The sequence below is a fragment of the Vulpes vulpes genome, chromosome 3 (genome assembly GCF_048418805.1).
Source record: "Vulpes vulpes isolate BD-2025 chromosome 3, VulVul3, whole genome shotgun sequence".
NCBI lineage: Eukaryota > Metazoa > Chordata > Mammalia > Carnivora > Canidae > Vulpes > Vulpes vulpes.
This window is the reverse complement of record NC_132782.1, coordinates 4,037,145-4,055,000: the sequence shown is the minus strand read 5'-3', so window position 1 is coordinate 4,055,000 and position 17,856 is coordinate 4,037,145. Positions and strand designations below refer to the sequence as shown.

The 17,856-nt window shown below is 38.0% G+C and overlaps 1 pseudogene; it reads left to right on the top strand.

Moving 5' to 3' along the window:
- The first annotated feature begins 4,680 nt into the window (after positions 1-4,680).
- LOC112916505 (tripartite motif-containing protein 60-like) lies at positions 4,681-6,302 on the top strand (annotated as a pseudogene).
- The last annotated feature ends 11,554 nt before the right edge of the window (positions 6,303-17,856 follow it).

Genomic DNA, 17,856 nt, shown 5'->3' with positions numbered 1-17,856 from the left:
GATGCAATAATGGAGAATTTCTCTTGCATATATTTTTGAATTTGAATTATCTTAAAATTTGGATTACTAATATTAAAAAGCTTACATTTCATGAAAGTATGACCTGGTTATTCTTCTTTAGCAGAATGATTCAATAAGTAATAGAAGATAGAAAAGGTATCATATAAAATGAAAAAAATTAAAATTTGACTCAATTGATAGTTTCCTTTCTATTAGTGCCCTCCTAATCATATTACTACTTTATTTACTTCTTAGAATAGATGCTGTTTTGTTTTGTTTTGTTTTATCATGCCCCACATTTCATTTGTGGGGGCATAACTGCCATCATTCCCCTGAAAATAAAAAATGATTTTTGGAAGAACATTTTGTGGGAACATTTCTGAGTATAAACCCCTTCGCTCCAAGTTCAACATTACCTGAAAGAAAGAAAGAAAGAAAGAAAAAAAACTAAAGAAACAATAGTAGGTCAGAACAGAGAAAGCATTATTCTGGCATAGAAACTCTGAGAGTTTTGAAGACCCCCAGCTTAGATGCATCTGGAAACTTTGTGTTTAAAGATAAAATATGGGAAGTCTTAATTAACCTCCCACTTAAAAATCCCTAAGTAAAGTTCATCAATAGGAAACTATCAGCACAATTTATTCTGGAATTTTGAAGATTTTAACTTTTAAAATACATCTAGTACTTTTCTAACAAAGGAAGATTGTTTGTGAATTCTTTATCCTATCAACTTATAGTATTAAGGTTGGGGGAGTAAATTAAATGTAAGGGATTAAGTTGAGGATAAATTATTTTAACTTCCAACAGAACTAGCAAAAAGATATAAAAAGATAAAATGGCCTTTTTAAATGCACTTCAATATTTTACATGATCAAAACCCAAGGCATTTCAAACGAGAGGAAAAAGGACTTTCTAAAGCTTCTGGCTATCTTTCAGTTGGATGCGGAAGTTGGGAATCCTGGGGCAACGTCTGGACTGTAGTTTAGAAATGTGAGTGTTATCAGTGTGTAGAATGCAGCCTGTAACTGCTGCTTGAAACCATGGTTGTGGTAAGATTGTTTACAGAGCATTCGTAAAATGATAAGGAAACCAAATCAGAACCCTGGGGAATGGGAGCCTTTACTGCGAGGAAGAAGGACAAGAAGAATGAGCCCTAAAAGATGATGGAGACCGTGGGAGAAATGGACAAAGCCTCAGGAAGGAATGGTTGTGAGAACCCCAAAATGGAAAGCATTAGAAAACATCAGAAAGCAGGACACATTGCTGTGAATTATTAGCTAATTGCATGAGGCAATGAGTAAGTCCTTGCTGACCTTGGAGATGCTGGCAGGTTTGTCAGAGAGAGAGTTTGCCCTTACTTTGACAACTAGCTTTATTCACTGCCCTAGGGGTCTTCACAAGCATCAGGTGTTACAATAAATATTTAATGTTTGAGTGGAAAACAATCTCCCTATTATACTATACATGAAAGACATCTCTCAAATGATTGTATATCAATCCACCATGTAGATTGTCCAGTTAAATATTTTCATCTTTGACTAACTTCCCTTAATTATTTACTGGATTCTAACTCCCCACCTGAAATAATTTTAATATTATTTAAGTTATTGACTTCCAGAGTCACCAGCACCTAGTAACAAATGTCTAATTCATACCAAAGGTCAGCCGCACATCTGTTCCTCTTTTCTTTTCATCTGTCCTATGGAGGCTCCATATTCCCTCAGCCAACTGCTTGATGCAAGGACTGCAAACCTTTTTGTAAGATAGACAGACTCGACTATAAACCCTCCAAAATGTTTTTTCCCCTTAATCTTTAAATGGGTTCTTTTTTTTCTACCCTTTCCCCTTTTTATTCCCAACTGAATTCACCTTTTTATTTTCCTGTTCACCCTAAATTTCTGACTCTTTCTATCTTTATTGCTTTGCCTATATCTTTTCCCGTTCCATGGTTGTTCTTATCTCCTTTGGTTCCCTGTTATGTCCCTGCCCCTGTCAATTACCCTGGTAGTAACTGCTAGGTATAAAAGTTACAAAAAAGAAATTAAAATATCTAAGTTTTGAAATTCGTCAATCACCAAAGCAAGTAATACCAATTCTAAAACCCTGTGGGACACAGAAATCCTCTTTAGAATCTCCTTTGGATTAAATGTGTACCTTTTTTCTTATTAGACTTGCTGGTCATTAAATGCTAGCATTAAAGATAAATTTAACTCATTTTTTATTATTTTACTATTCTAATTACTTATATTACAAAAATATTTCCAAAGATTTTCATAGCAAATGTATGATATTTCAGTACATCTTAGGCCTAAGAGTTGGGCTGAAATTTCTTTAGAAATAAGCTATTCCATTTATAACATCATTTCTAAGGGTAAACGTGTGCTGAGTTCCTAACAACTGATTAGCAAATTAAATTTTGGAATACACCTGTTTGCTAGCAAGGAGCTGCCTGTAATTAGGGAGGTAAATCTGTTGGGAAAAATCAAAGAGGTGAGCCAAAATGCAGAAGCTTGTGTTGTGATAAGAAAGCTAGTGTATACTTGTGTATCGCATTACTGTTTCAAAGTGCGTTCATACACATGCACTCATCTGAATGTCACAACAATCTTGTACACTAAGCAGGGCAGTATTTTTTATTATCCCAAATTTTCAGATGAGAAAAGTGACTCAAAAAGGTCAAGTTTCCCAAATTCAGGCAATCCCAGGCTAGATGGAACTAGATCTTCTACTTCAAAGTCTTTCCCAGAATGGTTGCCTTTAAAAAAAAATTGGGGTCTGTTTAAGATATTAACTGGAAACCAAAAGGTTCTGGGGCTAATGAAGGAAATGTTTGAAAGCCATTGCACTAAATGAAAATATCCAGCATGATTTTCCAGAATGGGGGTAAAAGTCAGGCTGAGGTATTACTCTCCAGCATTCACGGCATGGAGGGACAGACAACCTCTTTCCCTAATGCAATCATAATTCTGAAAAGCAGATGTGGACAAGTAAACACTGAACTCCTACTATGAGTTGAGAACTTTGCTAGACTTCATTTCATTTAATCCTTCTGAAAACCTCATGAAGTAGTACGGTTATCCTCATTTTACTGGGAGGAAGCAAGAGCTCAGGAAGGTTATGTAACTTCTCCATGGCTACCTACCTTGTGAAGAGCAAGGCAGTGATGTGGCTCAAAGCATGTGTTCCTTAATCCTCACACTGACTAAGCTGCTTTTCCTGTCTCTGTTGATGCATTATTACACTATGAAAAATAAAACAAAACATATGCACAGGTTTCTTTCCAACCCACCTGGATAGACAGAGGTTGCTGTATTGTACAGCTTCCCTGTGGTAGGGTGAGGGGTCATCCACATGAAGTCTATGTGAGTTGTATACAAATTTGTATCATATTGACATGTTTAGTTGACTAGATTAGTGTGTATCAATTTTGATTTGGTGCACAAAAATGAAAATATGTTCCAGTTACAAAATACCAAAAAAAAAAAAAGCCAGTTCTTAGAAGACATGAAAATATTCATTTTAGAACATATAGTTTTTCCCATCTAGCATCATTTGGTGCTTTGGTAATCATAGCAATATTTCTTTCTAGATACTATTCCCCCCCCCCCCCCCCCCAGCCTTTTGCAACTCAAGGGAGAATTCCAACATGGGTCTTTCACTATTTTCTCTTTTGCTTTATGGCTTCTAAATCTAAACTTGATAGGAGTATTCTTATTAACATTTTGAAAAGTCAATCTCCAAATATTAATGGTTCACCTCCTGCTTTGGGGTAGTATGCTGGGCAAGAGAATCTCTTTTTTTCCACTCTAGTCTAGATCCTTATTATTTCATACCCCACAATAGATGGTAATCTTCAAATGAATATCATGTATCTGTTCAGAGTAGGGGGAGAACTGCCATCAGCTATGGCAAGAGATCTATGGGATGAGACTTGAATTGGTCCATAAAGAATGAAAAGAATTTGAATAAATGGAAAGCAAGAGATGTTTGGGACAGAGCATGATCACATTACAGGTTCAACGGAAGTGATTTGTAAGACATGTTCATAAAACCGAAAAACTGCTCTCTGTTGTCAACAGGTGTTTTATTGAGATATAAGTAGAAGGTTAAATTTGGGTCAAATTTCTGACTGTCTCACACGTTGTGTTGCTGAAAGTAATAGCAACAACTAAAATCTAATGAATGCTTAGTATGTGCTGGAAACCTGTTGAATACAGGTTTGAAAGCATTTGAACTTCATGATAAATGTGAGTTAGATATGATTATTATCCCCATTTTACAAATCGAGTGATCGAATCTCAACAAGATGAACTAGCTGGATAGTCAGTAACAAAGTCAGGACTTAAGTAATGTGGGGCGGGTCACTAACCTGCTCCCCTAAGGAGCCCCGCCAGGTGTGTCGCCTGCGCCGCGGAGCCGCGCTCCAGCAGTGATTGCCTACTTGGACCTGTGACTACTTTCTTAAAGAAGAAAGTCATTAATCTTAAATTTAGGCGCCCTCCTGTGATAGAGCTGCAAACCCTGGATCCTTCTCACCCTGGGCTAAGGAGCAGGACCTTGGAAGCCATCAGCATGCAGGCCCAAGTGAAACCTGGAGCTGGGAGGTCTGGGGGCGGGTCTGGAGCTTAAGGCGAGCCTTGCCAAGGGAGCATCTTACCCGCCACTTTTGTTCTCGGCCAGATGGAGTTTGTGACGGGCCTGACACACCTCCAGGAGTCCAGCTGCCCCATCTGTCTGGACTACCTGAAAGACGCGGTGACTACAAACTGTGGGCACAACTCTGTTGCTCCTGCCTCAACATGATGTGGAGGGACATGGATGAGACCTTCCCTTGTCCCGTCTGCTGATTTTGCTTTCATAACAAAAGCTTCAGGAGCAATCGCCAGCTCTGCAATTTGACCGAAATTGCTGAACTACTGCAGGTCAGAAGGAGCAAGAGGCAAAGGCAGGAAGAGTACCCTGTGTGTGGGAAGCACAGTCAGTTTCTGACCCTGTTCTGCAGGAAGGACCTGGAGGTTTTATGTACACAGTCAGTTTCTCCCTGCAACACCGGAAACACTACATTTGTCCCATCAAGGAAGCTGCCTCTTTTCACAGGAAGATTCTAGAATATAGTATTGACCCCTTGAAAGACAATATGGAATGAGTAGAAAAAGTGATAACGCTTCAAGCCAGCAAACTAGTGGAACTGAAGAAAAAGGTAGAGTTTAGGAGAGAAGAAATCCTTTCCGAATTTGAGTAAATTAGACTGTTTCTACAGAATCAGCAGGAGGCTGTCCTTAAGCAGATGGAAGATGAAGAGAGGGACATTTTAACAAAACTAGCTGAACACTGTACAACATTTTCAGGTCATGTGTCCACATTAAGACGTCTGCTGAAGGAGGTGGAGTCCAAGCATATGCAGTCAGACCTGGACTTTCTGACACACGTTAAGGGTATCCACCACGGGTATGAAACCTGGAATATCTTGAGCTCTTCTTATTCCAATTAAAGAAATATGGATTTAGCCTTCCTCCACAGTATTCTGGCTTGGGCAGAATCCTCAAGCCCTTTCAGGTAGACGTGATTCTAGATCTTGAAACAGCACTCCCTCGGCTTGTTGTCTCCTAGGATAGAAAAACTGTGATACAGAAAGAGAAAAAAGCATCTCTGTTATAACCCAAGGAGATTTTATCTCTGCCCTCCTGTCCTGGGTTCTAGGAGATTTAGTTCTGGCCGGCATTACTGGGAAGTAGAAGCGGGAAACAAGCCTAAATGGACCTTGGGGGTGTCTTGAGACTGTTTCCTTCGGAATTGGTGGAATCGGCCAGTAGTTGAGGGTGGATTCTGGGCGATTGGGAGATACATTGAAAGCATTTATGTTATGCTGGGTCCTGAGAGAACCCAGTTTCTGCCTGTAGTAAACCCCAGTAAGGTTGGCATTTTTGTGGACTGTGAGTTAGGGGAGGTTTCCTTTTACAATATGAATGATAGATCTCTTCTCTATACTTGTAATGATTATTTTTTTTAACTTGGGTTTATTCTTTTTTTTAAGATTTTATTTATTAATTCATAGAGATGCAGAGAGAGAGAAAGAGAGGCAGAGACACAGGCAGAGGGAGAAGCAGGCTCCATGCAGGGAGCCCAACGTGGGACTCGATCCAGGGTCTCCAGATCACGCCCTGGGCTGCAGGCGGCGCTAAACCGTTGAGTCACCGGGGCTGCCCTGTAATGATTATTTTAAAGAAGTTTGTCCCTATTTCTGTATTGGAATAGATTATGAACCTCTTAAAATCTCTTCAGTAACAGATGATGAAAACTAGATACCTGGGAAACGATACTGTTTCAGTGTCTAGGGGTGACTTAGTAAATTTAGTCTCAGTAATTCTAGACTCTTAAGGTTTACTGCTGAAAACCAGAATTGATTTTTCTCCTTTATTTTCAGCAACTATAAAAACATGGTAGTGACACCAATTTTACAGATGTTTTTGGTATTAGTTGCTAAGTGCTTTGACTTTCTTAAAGTATTTGAAAATTATATTACTTAACAAATCCAATAAAACATTTTCTGTTGAAAAAAAAAAGTAACGTGGGGCGGTGGAAAGATTTGGAAGAGTGTGACACAGAATATGCCTATTGGAGTGTTCATGTAGTATCAGAATGAATCAGGTGACGGAAAGGCAGAGAGGCTGTCACAAAGGCAATCGCAGGAGGCTAGGCATGAAGTATAGACAGCTTTAATGAGACACAAAGTTTTATTCATTCATTCATTCATTCATTCACCCATTCATGAGAGATGCAGAGACACAGGCAGAGGGAGAAGCAGGGTCCCTGCAGGAGGCCCGACGTGGGACTCTGATCCCCACACCCCAGGATCACGTCCTGAGCCAAAGGCAGATGCTCAACCACTGAGCCACCCAAGGCATCTCACAAAGTTCTATTTAAATGTGGATGTTATAAAAAAAAAAAAAATAGGGAGCAGCCATGGATCCAAGGGTTTCACTAGGAGAATTGTGGAAGAATTATTCTTTATTTTTTTATTTTTTATTTTTATTTTTTTAGAATTATTCTTTAAAAAAAGGATTGGGTAGGGAGAATGTTTGAAGGTAGGTATACTAATAATAGTGGTAATCAAGGTAGTATTACTTATGAAAGTATTAATGAATCACAGAAATCATACAGGGATTTCCAAATAACAGTAAATGCTGTGGTACTTAGACATGGCTCTCGATGTATAGCTTTAGGATGATTGGAGCTGTTTAGTGACCGAATTGGATTTACTATGGTGAATAATTGGCTGAAATTTGGGCCACAGGAGTTTCCTTTCATATAATATATGTTTGTGCATGTGTTTTCATACCTCTGCCTCAAATCTTTTTATCTTTTTATTTTTCAATTTTTTTATTTCTTTGCCTACAGAATGCTGCTTTGCATAATTATGGCTCTGACTCCAATGCTCTTATCCCACTGTATACATGCTGCTGCGACTGCCTTCATCGGGTTTTGTTGTGGTAGTTTTGACATGCCTCGCGTATTCACCAAACTCCGTGGGTCCTCGAGATGGAGATTGTGTCTCAATCATCTTTGTATCTGTAGCAAAAAGCTGAGCAATAGTAAGTGGACAGCAAGTGTTTATTTAATGACGTTTCTATAGCACCTAAAGAATATTTTTATAACATAGATAAGATAGAGTCCAAAGAAGTCTATTGTGTAACTTATTAATTACATTAGACCCAAGTGCTTGTTGCTGGACAGGGTCCCAAAATGAAATGACCAATAAAGAGATGAGTATGATAAGGTTATGATAGAGCTGGAAGAGGGGGTGCTCTTCAAGCAGATCTTACCGAAGTCCCCTAATGATCCATTTATGTTTAGTCAAACTGATTTCTGTTCTTTTTTTTTTTTTTTAACTTTTAGATAGTTCAAGAATTTTTTTAGGTTAAGATCTGAAGTACAACCCGTATTTGGAATGGGACTTAATGCATTATATGTGTGTATGTGTGTAATATAAGATAATATCTTTAAAATACTCCGTAGAATACTTAGAACAGTGCCCAGTACAGATTACACACTATATAAAGTTCAAAGAAGGGATAAAGTGATGTACATCAAGTTAGAATACTAAAGGCTTTGTGAATTGTATTACTTAGGATAATGTTTCCTGCTGTAACAAACAAATCTGAAAAAATATCAAAGGCTTAATAAAAGTTTCTTTCTTGCACATAAATAGTCCTCCCATATGGGATGTTCCTAGTTGGTAACTGGCCTTCCACGTGATTTTTCTGGAACAGAGGATCCCTTCATCTGGTAACTCTGTTCTCCTCTGGGGCCTCCTGCTCATCTGCATCTAGCTTGTTGAAGGGAAAAAAGAGGGTGAAGAAGACACATTCACTTATTTTGCCCTTATCCCCAATGTGACAAGCTTTCTTTCACCCAAACCTCATTGGTGATAACTAGCACGTGACCATGGCCACTGAAAGGGAGAATGGGGTTTCCCGGCCAACTGTATGCACAGGAGGAAGAATAAATGCATTTGGTAAATGCACTGACCAGTCTTTGCCAGTTCTAGATACTTAGAATTACATTTACCTCTTCCCCAAGGAGATGACCCAAACATGTTGTGCAATAAACAAACCCGGTCTGAAATCTAGAACCTCTAGTGGAGATATAGTTCTCTTCTCTCTCTCCTCTCTCTTTCTCCTCTCTCTCTCTCTCTCTCTCTCTGGTGCAGATATGGCTATTCATGTTCTGCTGGCTGAGGATCTGAAGACAAGCTACTTCTGCTGCTTCCACCAGCCCTCCCCATCTAGCATACAAGGGTGGGATGGAGAGAGGCTAACTGCAGTGCAAGCTCCCAAATGGAAGAGGCAACAATGAGAAACTCATAGCATTTGGGCTTTCCTTGTTAGTTCAGTAATACAGTCCAGCTGGGCTGTGAAGTACCTTTGCCCTATCAGTAAGGGAATTCCTTCCCAGTCTCTAATTACATCTTCTGGAAGACTCCATCTCTTTGTTTATTGTTCTTGGCCCCTGATGCCCTCAGTCTATGGGAACTTCTTCCATGCTCTCTTTGGTCACATGTGAACAGGGTGGTAAACAGTTGTTTGGGTTACTTTTTTTTTTGGGGGGGGAAGCAATACAAGTCCCCCACATATTTACTAAATTTTTTATCTTTCTTCTTTCATTCTGTTCTGTGTGCCAATAATTACACCCGAAGTTTCTATCTTTATTTATTGCTCTTTTCTTTGTTCCCTCATTTCTATGCCTCTCTACCTTAACTTAATGACTTGGATGGGGAGATTACATCTTTGCTGCAAAACCGAGACACTTTTTTTGTAATAGAAAGTCTTGCTGGGCCTTTGATGCCCAAAGCTTTGTTCAATCTTATCTAACTTACTATTTTGGGGTCCAGAAATAAACACTGTTTTCAACAAAGTCAAGCTCTTGACTCTATTTTTTTTTTACATTTTTGCCTCAAAATAAGCTATTCTTGCCCAAAGTCATCTCTTTCTTATAATAATACCTTGCTAAAAACAATATAGAGTAGCACACAACATTCTGAAGTCTTCCAACAATTTCCTTAAAAGCTATAGTCTCAGGAGGTACATATTCTGTCTTCCAAATTGTCATAGTTTTATTAAATATTTCCCACAGTGTCATGGGAGTTTCCAGCTGCCCCGCCTGCTGTATCTATTGTCTTGACTCCCATTACCTGACATCTAAGCCTGTGCCTTAGACGTTTCATATTTGTTGTTAAAACAGGACTCTATGTCTGGTAAAATTTCTGTTTTAAGTGGGATGAATACTGTTAGTTGTTATAATAGAAATATCCAAAATTTCAGTAACATAAAGGTTTATTTTTTGCTGCTCTATAGTCCTGCTGACCAGATATGCTACTTCTTCCTCTTGGGAATGATCTCCTGCAGCAGAATCAATCTCTTTTTGTGGTTGTTGTTTATGTGTCTCTAGGTTCCCAGAGAACATGTCCCCTGCTTGAAATTATTTTCGCCTTCCTTCCAGCTAAATTATACCCTGTATAGGGTAGGCTTTCTTGTCACCCATGAAAATTTTAGACATGTAGATGCAGATTTGACAAAAGATTAGATGAATTTGAAGCAGCCAATCCCTGGTATGCCTTAACATTTTTAAGCCCAAGCTCTCTAAAGAAGAACATAAAATTTTATACTCTCCCAATTCCTTCCCCTACTAGTTTTACCATTTTGAAGTGGGTGGTGGGTCAGTTATTATGCATTTCATTGTTTTCTGCCCATAGAATGAAACCCTGGTAGATGAAAGCAAGAGGATGGGAGACAAAAAGGGAGAGAAAGAAAGAGAAGCAACAGATTAGATCATAGCTTGCCTAACACCATAACTGAAAGCTGAGCTGCTTTCTGGCAGGGGCTTTATCTGTAAAACTCCAGTACTAGGCATGGTGATTTGCCCAGAGCATGAACCTAATTCATGTTCCTTGACGTGTAGTAGCACAGGCCCGGGAGTCAGATGGACATTGTGCAAATCCCTGCTCTGCCAGTTGCTATGAATCTTGGGCAAGTTACTTAATCTTTCTGTGCCTCAGTCTCATCATCTGAAAAATTGGGAAAATAGGAATGCATACATCATAGGGCTACCGCAAGCCTTAACTGAGATAATAAATATAAAGGGCTTAGGATAATGCCTGGGCCCATAGTAAGCCTTTAATAAGTATTAGTCACAATTTTGAGACGTAGAATAGCACAATGGTTGAAAGTAGGATCCCGAAGCCATGCTAGCGGAGTTTTAATACCCATTCTACTTATTTGTCCTAACTTTTCCAGGATCACCTTAATTTCTTTATGCCAGTTTTTATATCACAAACATTCAACAAACACTAATGCTTTACAAAAAGCCTAAATGAATGAAATATTTAAAAGGTAAAATTAATCCAAGGGAAGTAGTTAAAACAATGCAATTGCTACATCTGATTTTGGTTCATGGCCTTGTTTTCCACACTGATATTAACACAAAATGTTCCATTAGATGTGCCCACTTTGCAAACCAGAGAACACGTCTATGTTCTGTCTTTCTTTTCCATTTCCCACTCCCACCATATCAGTCATTACAAGTGATTCAAATTATGAGTAGTCATGGTGTCAGAAGGAACTCGTATCAATACCTCTCATAAGAGAACATGGCAAGCATTTCCCTAATTAGCCAAGTCTTACAAATAGAAGTATTTGGGAAAGGGGATGGATTCATACCATCTTATAGGGAAGGAAGAATTGGATTTAAGCGCTTGACTGTCTCACCTCTCACATTACCCAGGAGAATTAAAAAAGTAAAATAATATCCTAGGAAACTACATGGCAGTTTCTAGTATGAAAGACTTTTAGTGACTTATTGCTGTTTGCAGTAGAGTTTCATAGTTTCTGACAGTATAAAGCTTGCTAAGGAAAAAAAAGATACCACCACCCACATTTTGTCTGGAGTTAATATGTATTTTTCCTCTTGTCAGAGTGTGGGAGGCTCTCTGTTTATATAATTACAGCTTTCAAAAATCACTTAAATAGACATGAGCAAAGAAGTGAAATTGCATGTGGAGTATTCGGATGACACTGAATCTGTCAGGTCTATGGGATTTTCATATAAAAACTGAGATGTTTTTCGACTCTCACTTGGATGGAACTGTGCTTTGCTGGAGAATGGGAAACAGCTTTTCCATATTGCTGACAATCTTGACAATGGTCCTGATGAATTATCTGTACTAGACATGCTCTCAAACCAACTGAATTCACTTCTGTCAGGGAGATTTGGAGAAAAGCAATGAGCTTTGTCTTTTCCTGCAGCCTGGGGCACTTTACACCCCAAGAGATTAGGAGGAGGAAGGCAAACCCAGACCAAACTTGTTACCCTTTTTCTTCCGTTCCTAATGGGCTATCCTGGTATCATAGTAAGATGTAAGAACAGAAATCTGAGAAGCAGGCAGTCGTGATGGAATTATGCTTGTATTTGTGAGGCGTGAGTATTAACCTTTAGTCAACTTGCTCATTTTATTTATTTTTTTGAATAGGGAAAAAATAATTATCAGTGTCTTCCTTGACATTGTTTCTGTTTTCTTCTCTCATACTTCACACTTAAAAATTTATTTTACTTTACTTTTTATTTCTAAGCAGTTTTACTGAGGTAAAATTAATAGACCTTAAGCTGCACATTTTTAAAACATATAATTTAAGTTCTGACATATGTATACACCCTTGTAACCAATCATTAAAATCAAGACAATAAACATATCCATCATGCCCAATAGTTTTCTTGTTCCACTTTTTAATCTCTCCCTCCTGCTCCTCCCTGTTTTCCACCTCACCTTTCCCCACCGCTGCCACCCCAGCCCTTGGCAACCTGCTGCTCTGCTCTTTGTCTTGATGGATTGGTTTGCACTTTGTAGAATTTTATAGAAATGGAATCATATAGAATGTACTCTTTTTTTGTAAGCGCTTTTTTTCACTGAGCATAATCATTTTGAAATTCATTCATCTTGTAAGTATTAGTTCTTTCTCTTGTAGAGTAGTATTCCATTGTATGGATATATTGCAATTTGTGTTTTCACTCAACTGTCAATGGGCATTTGAATTGTTTCCAAATTTTGGCTACTAGAAATAAGACTGCTATGACATTTGTGTCTAGGTCTTTATACAGATAGATAGATGCTTTCATTCCTCTTCAGTAAATAAAAAAAAAAAGATTTTATTTATTTATTTGTAGGTTTGTTTGAGAGAGAGAGAGAGAGAGCGCGTGCACATGCTAGCAGGGAGAGGGGCAACGAGGGAGAGAGAGGGAGGAAGAATCTTGAGGAGACTCGGAGCCCCACATGGGGCTGGATTGCATGACCCTGCGATCATGACCCTAAGATCACGACCTGAGCTGAAACCAGGAATCTGCCGCTTAACCAACTGAGCCATCCAGGTGCCCTCACTTGGGTAAATACCTAAGAATGGAATGTCTGAATCACATAGTTGGTGTATTTTTAACTTCTAGAAAAACTGCTAAACTGATTTCCATAGTGGTTACACCATAGTTGAGTGGGGTCACTGTCTAGACTTCCTGGTTAGGTGGGTCAGCTGGCTGTGTTTAACAATTGGGTAGAGCCCTATGCTGGGCTCTGCTGCTGGGTGAGATTATATGTTGGGCAATACTCTAGGCGGGACTCTGAGGCTGCTCAGTGTCACTGTGTAGGTTGCCTTGTTATACCAGACTATGGACTATGCTAAACATCTGGGCAGGGAAGGGCACTGGCCTAGCTCCCTGCTGGAGTGAACCATAGAATGTGCTTCTGGATATCTGTGGCCAGGCCTCTCAGAGGGGCAGGACTGGAGGCTATGTTGAACAGTCGGGCAGGAATGGGAATTTACTCCCCTATGGGATGGGGCTCTATAGAACAAGCTCCACAACCAGTATGGCCCATTGGCTGGGGATCCAATCAGATAGAACTGCCAACCCAGCTCTCTGGCCTGACAGGGGCACTAGCCCAGCTCTAGTGATAGGCAGAGCTTCTGGCTGGGACATCTGCTCAGTGCCACTGCAAGCAGGAATGTGATCCATCAAAATCTGAGGGCTGGTTGCTATAAGCCCCATCCCCCTTCTCCATTTCTATCTGATTCCTAGTGGTGAAGCTCATAGGTTTCTCCAGAGATCCCAGAGAGTGAGACCAGAGTGAGCCTCCCAGGAAGCAAACCATGATGCTGGCAGAACTGAATGTCCACCACTGGGGTCTCTTTTCCTACTGGAGAAACTATAGGCCCAGGAGGGCCCTCTCTGTGTGGTGCTTTGCCAGCCTGCTGGAGGGGAGCGGTGATGTGGTCATAGTGAAACCACTCCTCTTACCTGTATAATGTGGTCTTCTCAGTCCTTGTTTTGTGGGGTAAGTACTTCAGCATCATCTGAGGATTATGAGATTTCCACAATAGTGTTGTGTGTATAGACAGTTGCTAGTCTTCTTATGAGAGGCACTGAAGTCAGGAATGACTTATGTTGCCATCTTGATGACATCTCTCTGTTTCTCTTGGGTTACCTTTGATCGTTTGTGTCTTTCCAAGAAATCGATCAATTATATTGATCTTAAGAGATTCATTTTTATGATTTCATTAGTTTTATCTATTGTTTTTCAGTTTTCTATTTATTTCTGCTCTTCTATTTATTATTTTTGCTTACTTTGTGCTTTTCTTGTTCTAATACCTTAAAGTTGATCCTGAGACCACTGATTTGAGACATTACTTTTTTTCTATTATAGATGATCAGTTCTATAAAATTTCCTCTAATTTACTGCTTAGTGGAATCCTCAAATTTTGATACGTTGTGTTCATACATTCACTTGGTTCACAATACTTTCTAAATTCTCTTTTAAATTTTTTTTTTAAACTCATGCAATTTTAGAATTTAATTTCCAAATTTCTTGGCTTTTCCAAATTCCTTGGGTTTACAAAAATATTTCCACTGTTAATTTTGAATTTAGTCTTGTCATGGTCAAAAAACATACTTTGGGTACTTGAATCTTTTCAAATTTATTGATAGTTTCATTATGGTCTAGAATATGGTCGATCTATGTGTACTTGAAAAAAAAAGGGCAATCTTGTAAAGTTGCTTGGAGAGTCTACAAATGTTAATTTTATGACATTGATTAGTGTTTTTTTATGTCTTATATCTTTTTGCTCACTTTCTGTTTAATTGTCCTATAAATTATTGACAGAGGTGTATTGCAATATTTGACTGTAATTGTGGATATGTTCATTTCTTGTACTTCTGTTTTGCTTAATGTATTTTGAAGCTCTTTTGTTATGCACCAAAATGTTTTTATGTTCTTTTGATGAATCCACACATTTATCATTAGGAAATGACTTTATAAAAAATCCCTGGTAATATTATCTCCTATAAAATTTACTTTCTCTGATACTAAGGAGTCATTCCAGTTTCATTTGACTAATGTTACTATGGTATATCTTTTCCTATTCTTTGAATTTTAACAGACTTTTATCTTTCTATTTCAGTGTCTTTCTTGAAGGTGACATAGAGTTAGATCTTGCTTTCGGATTTTAATCTGACAATCTGTATCTTTTAACTGGGTGCTTAGATTATTTGTTGCAATGTGTTTATTTATATGGTTAGCTTTAAATCTACCATCTTGATACTTATTTTCTATTTGTCACATTCTTTTTTCCTCATTTTCCTGTTTAAAAAAATTTTCTGGGTTAATTAAATACTTTTTATAATCCTATTTTGTTCTTTGTTTATCTCTTTAGAGACAATCTTTGTTTTGTTGTTTTAGTTATTGCTTCAGGGTTTATTTCTTTTTATTTTTTTTTAATCCTCCATGTTGTCCTTTTTTTTTGGATATTTTTTTATTGGAGTTTGATTTGCCAACATACAGTATAACACCCAGTGCTCATCCCATCAAGTGCCCCCCCCTCAGTGCCCATCACCCAGTCACCCCACCCCTCTGCCCACCTCCCCTTCCACTACCCCTTGTTCATTTCCCAGAGTTAGGAATCCCTCATGTTTTGTCACCCTCTCTACAGTATACATCTTTAACTTATTACAGTCTACCTTTGAGAGACATTATACTTTATGTATATGATCAGAAAATTAAAACAAACTTTCACTTCTTCACTTTTGGCATTTGTAATTTTACTGCCATACATCTCACTTCTAAATGTTATAAACTTCATATCAAATTATTATTATTTTTATGTAAATATTCAATTTTCTTTTTAAAAGATTTAAGTACTAAGAAAAAATTCTATTTTTCTATGTAGTTACCATTTATTGTGATCTTTATTTCTTCATGTATTTTCAACTGGTATTTTTTTTCTTTCTAACTGAAGGGTTTCCTTTAACGTTTTCCATGAAACAACTTTGTTGGTGATAAATTATTTCAACTTTTGTATGTCTAGAAGAGCTTTTGTCTGTCATTTTGCAAGATGTTTTCATTGAGTATAGAATTCTAGTACTTTAGACATATTGTTCCTCTGTCTTCTCACTTGTAAAGTTTCTAGCAAGAACTGCCTTGTTCTTTTATATATAACATTTCTCTTCTCTCTGACTGCTTTTATGCTTTTCTTTACCGCTAGTCACTATAATTATGCTTACAATGTGCTTTCTGTGATTTCCTTCATGTTTCTTAAGCATAGGTTTATTGAGCTTTTTGAATCCAAGATATATGGTTTTTATTAAATTTAGAAAAAAAACTCAGCCATTACTTTTTAATTGTTTCTCTATCATGACCAACCCCTTCCTTTTTTTTTTTTTTGGAGACTCCAATTATGTGTTTGACTTCTTAAAGTTGACTACAGCTTACTGCCTGCTGATACTCTATTTACTTGTGTGTGTGTGTTTCCTATGTGTTTTTTTTTGGGGGGGGGTAGTTTCTATTGATATATCTTCAAATTTACAAATCTTCTCTTCCATAGTGTCTAATCTGCCTTTCATTTCTAAAGTTTAATTTGGGTATTCTCATATAACTTGTTTATCCCACTCAATATTTTCTCTACATTCTCTAAATATAAGAGATATGGCTATAGTAACTATTTTCCTGCCTTTTCTGCTAATTATAACATATGTGTCAACTTTGGGTCTATTTTGTTCAATTTTTCTCATTATAAGTTATATTCTCTGCTTATCTGACTGCTTCGTAATTTCTCATTGGATGCCTGAGACTGTAAATTTTACCTTTTCTTATGATGGGTATGTTTATGTTGCTACAAATATTCTCAAACTTCATTCAGAGATCCAGTTAATTTCGTGTAAATTGATGTTTTTAGATCTTGCTTTTTAAGATGTTTGGTATGACTAGAGCAGAGTTAATCTAGGGCTAATTTTACCCCACTATAGAAATTAGTCTTGTATGAGTACTATACTAAATGTCCCATGGATTATGAGATTTTTCTCACATGAGGCTGGTTGAACAGGAAATATTTGTGGCCTGTTGTTAGTACCACTTCATTCCTTAATATTGGATAATTTTCTCACATATATGATAATACTTTGCTGAATGCTTGAGGGGAATCCTCTGGATGTCTCTAGAACTCTAGAATTTTCTCTCAAACTCTCTCAAAACTATAAACTGTGAATATGACAGGGCTTACTTTATTTGTTTCCCATCTTATGAAGATCACTTTGCACATTGCCTGATATAAAATGTCTTGAAAATCAGTGCTAAATATATGTTTCTTTAACATATAGAGGAGTGCAAGGACAATATTGCACTGTGTCTTTTGCTTCTCCATCATTTTTTAGAATACGAATTTTTCATAGCTTAAAACGATTTAATGGATTGTCTTCCTGGGCCTCCTCTTTTTCAGAGAAAAATCTTGTGCTTAAGACAGGAAGTGAGCTGGCCAGACTCGCTGTAGTAATCATCCAGTTATCCTTCTGGGAAGATAGTGCCTCTTATGTCGGCAACACTTAAATGCTAACATCCTGGCTCTAGTAAGTTTGGGATTTTTTTCTTGACTTTCATGTGAGAGGACTATAGTTTCTCTTTGGGGTGTTTCTGCTAAGCTTTCCATTTTGGTCATTGTGCCAAGGGTTTCAAAATTTGCTTGTGAGGATTACAACCTTCCTCCACCTCTGCAACCAGTTAGGGCACAATCACCACTGAGTCCTGCTTGCTGCTGCAGAAACATTGCTCTCCCTTTCTGGTAACTGACTTTGGTTTTAGAACCCAAAGAGCAGATGGACACTGCAGCTGCCTTGTTACTTTGACATGACTTAAAAAGTGAGAGAAGCTAGTGCTTTTATTCTGGACAGGAACTGGGTAACTTTTCTCCAAATTCTTGCACATGTGGCCTGGAAAGCTTGCTGGGCCCACTGAAGCCTGATTGCTGCCTGAAACTTCACTTCCTCTAAGAG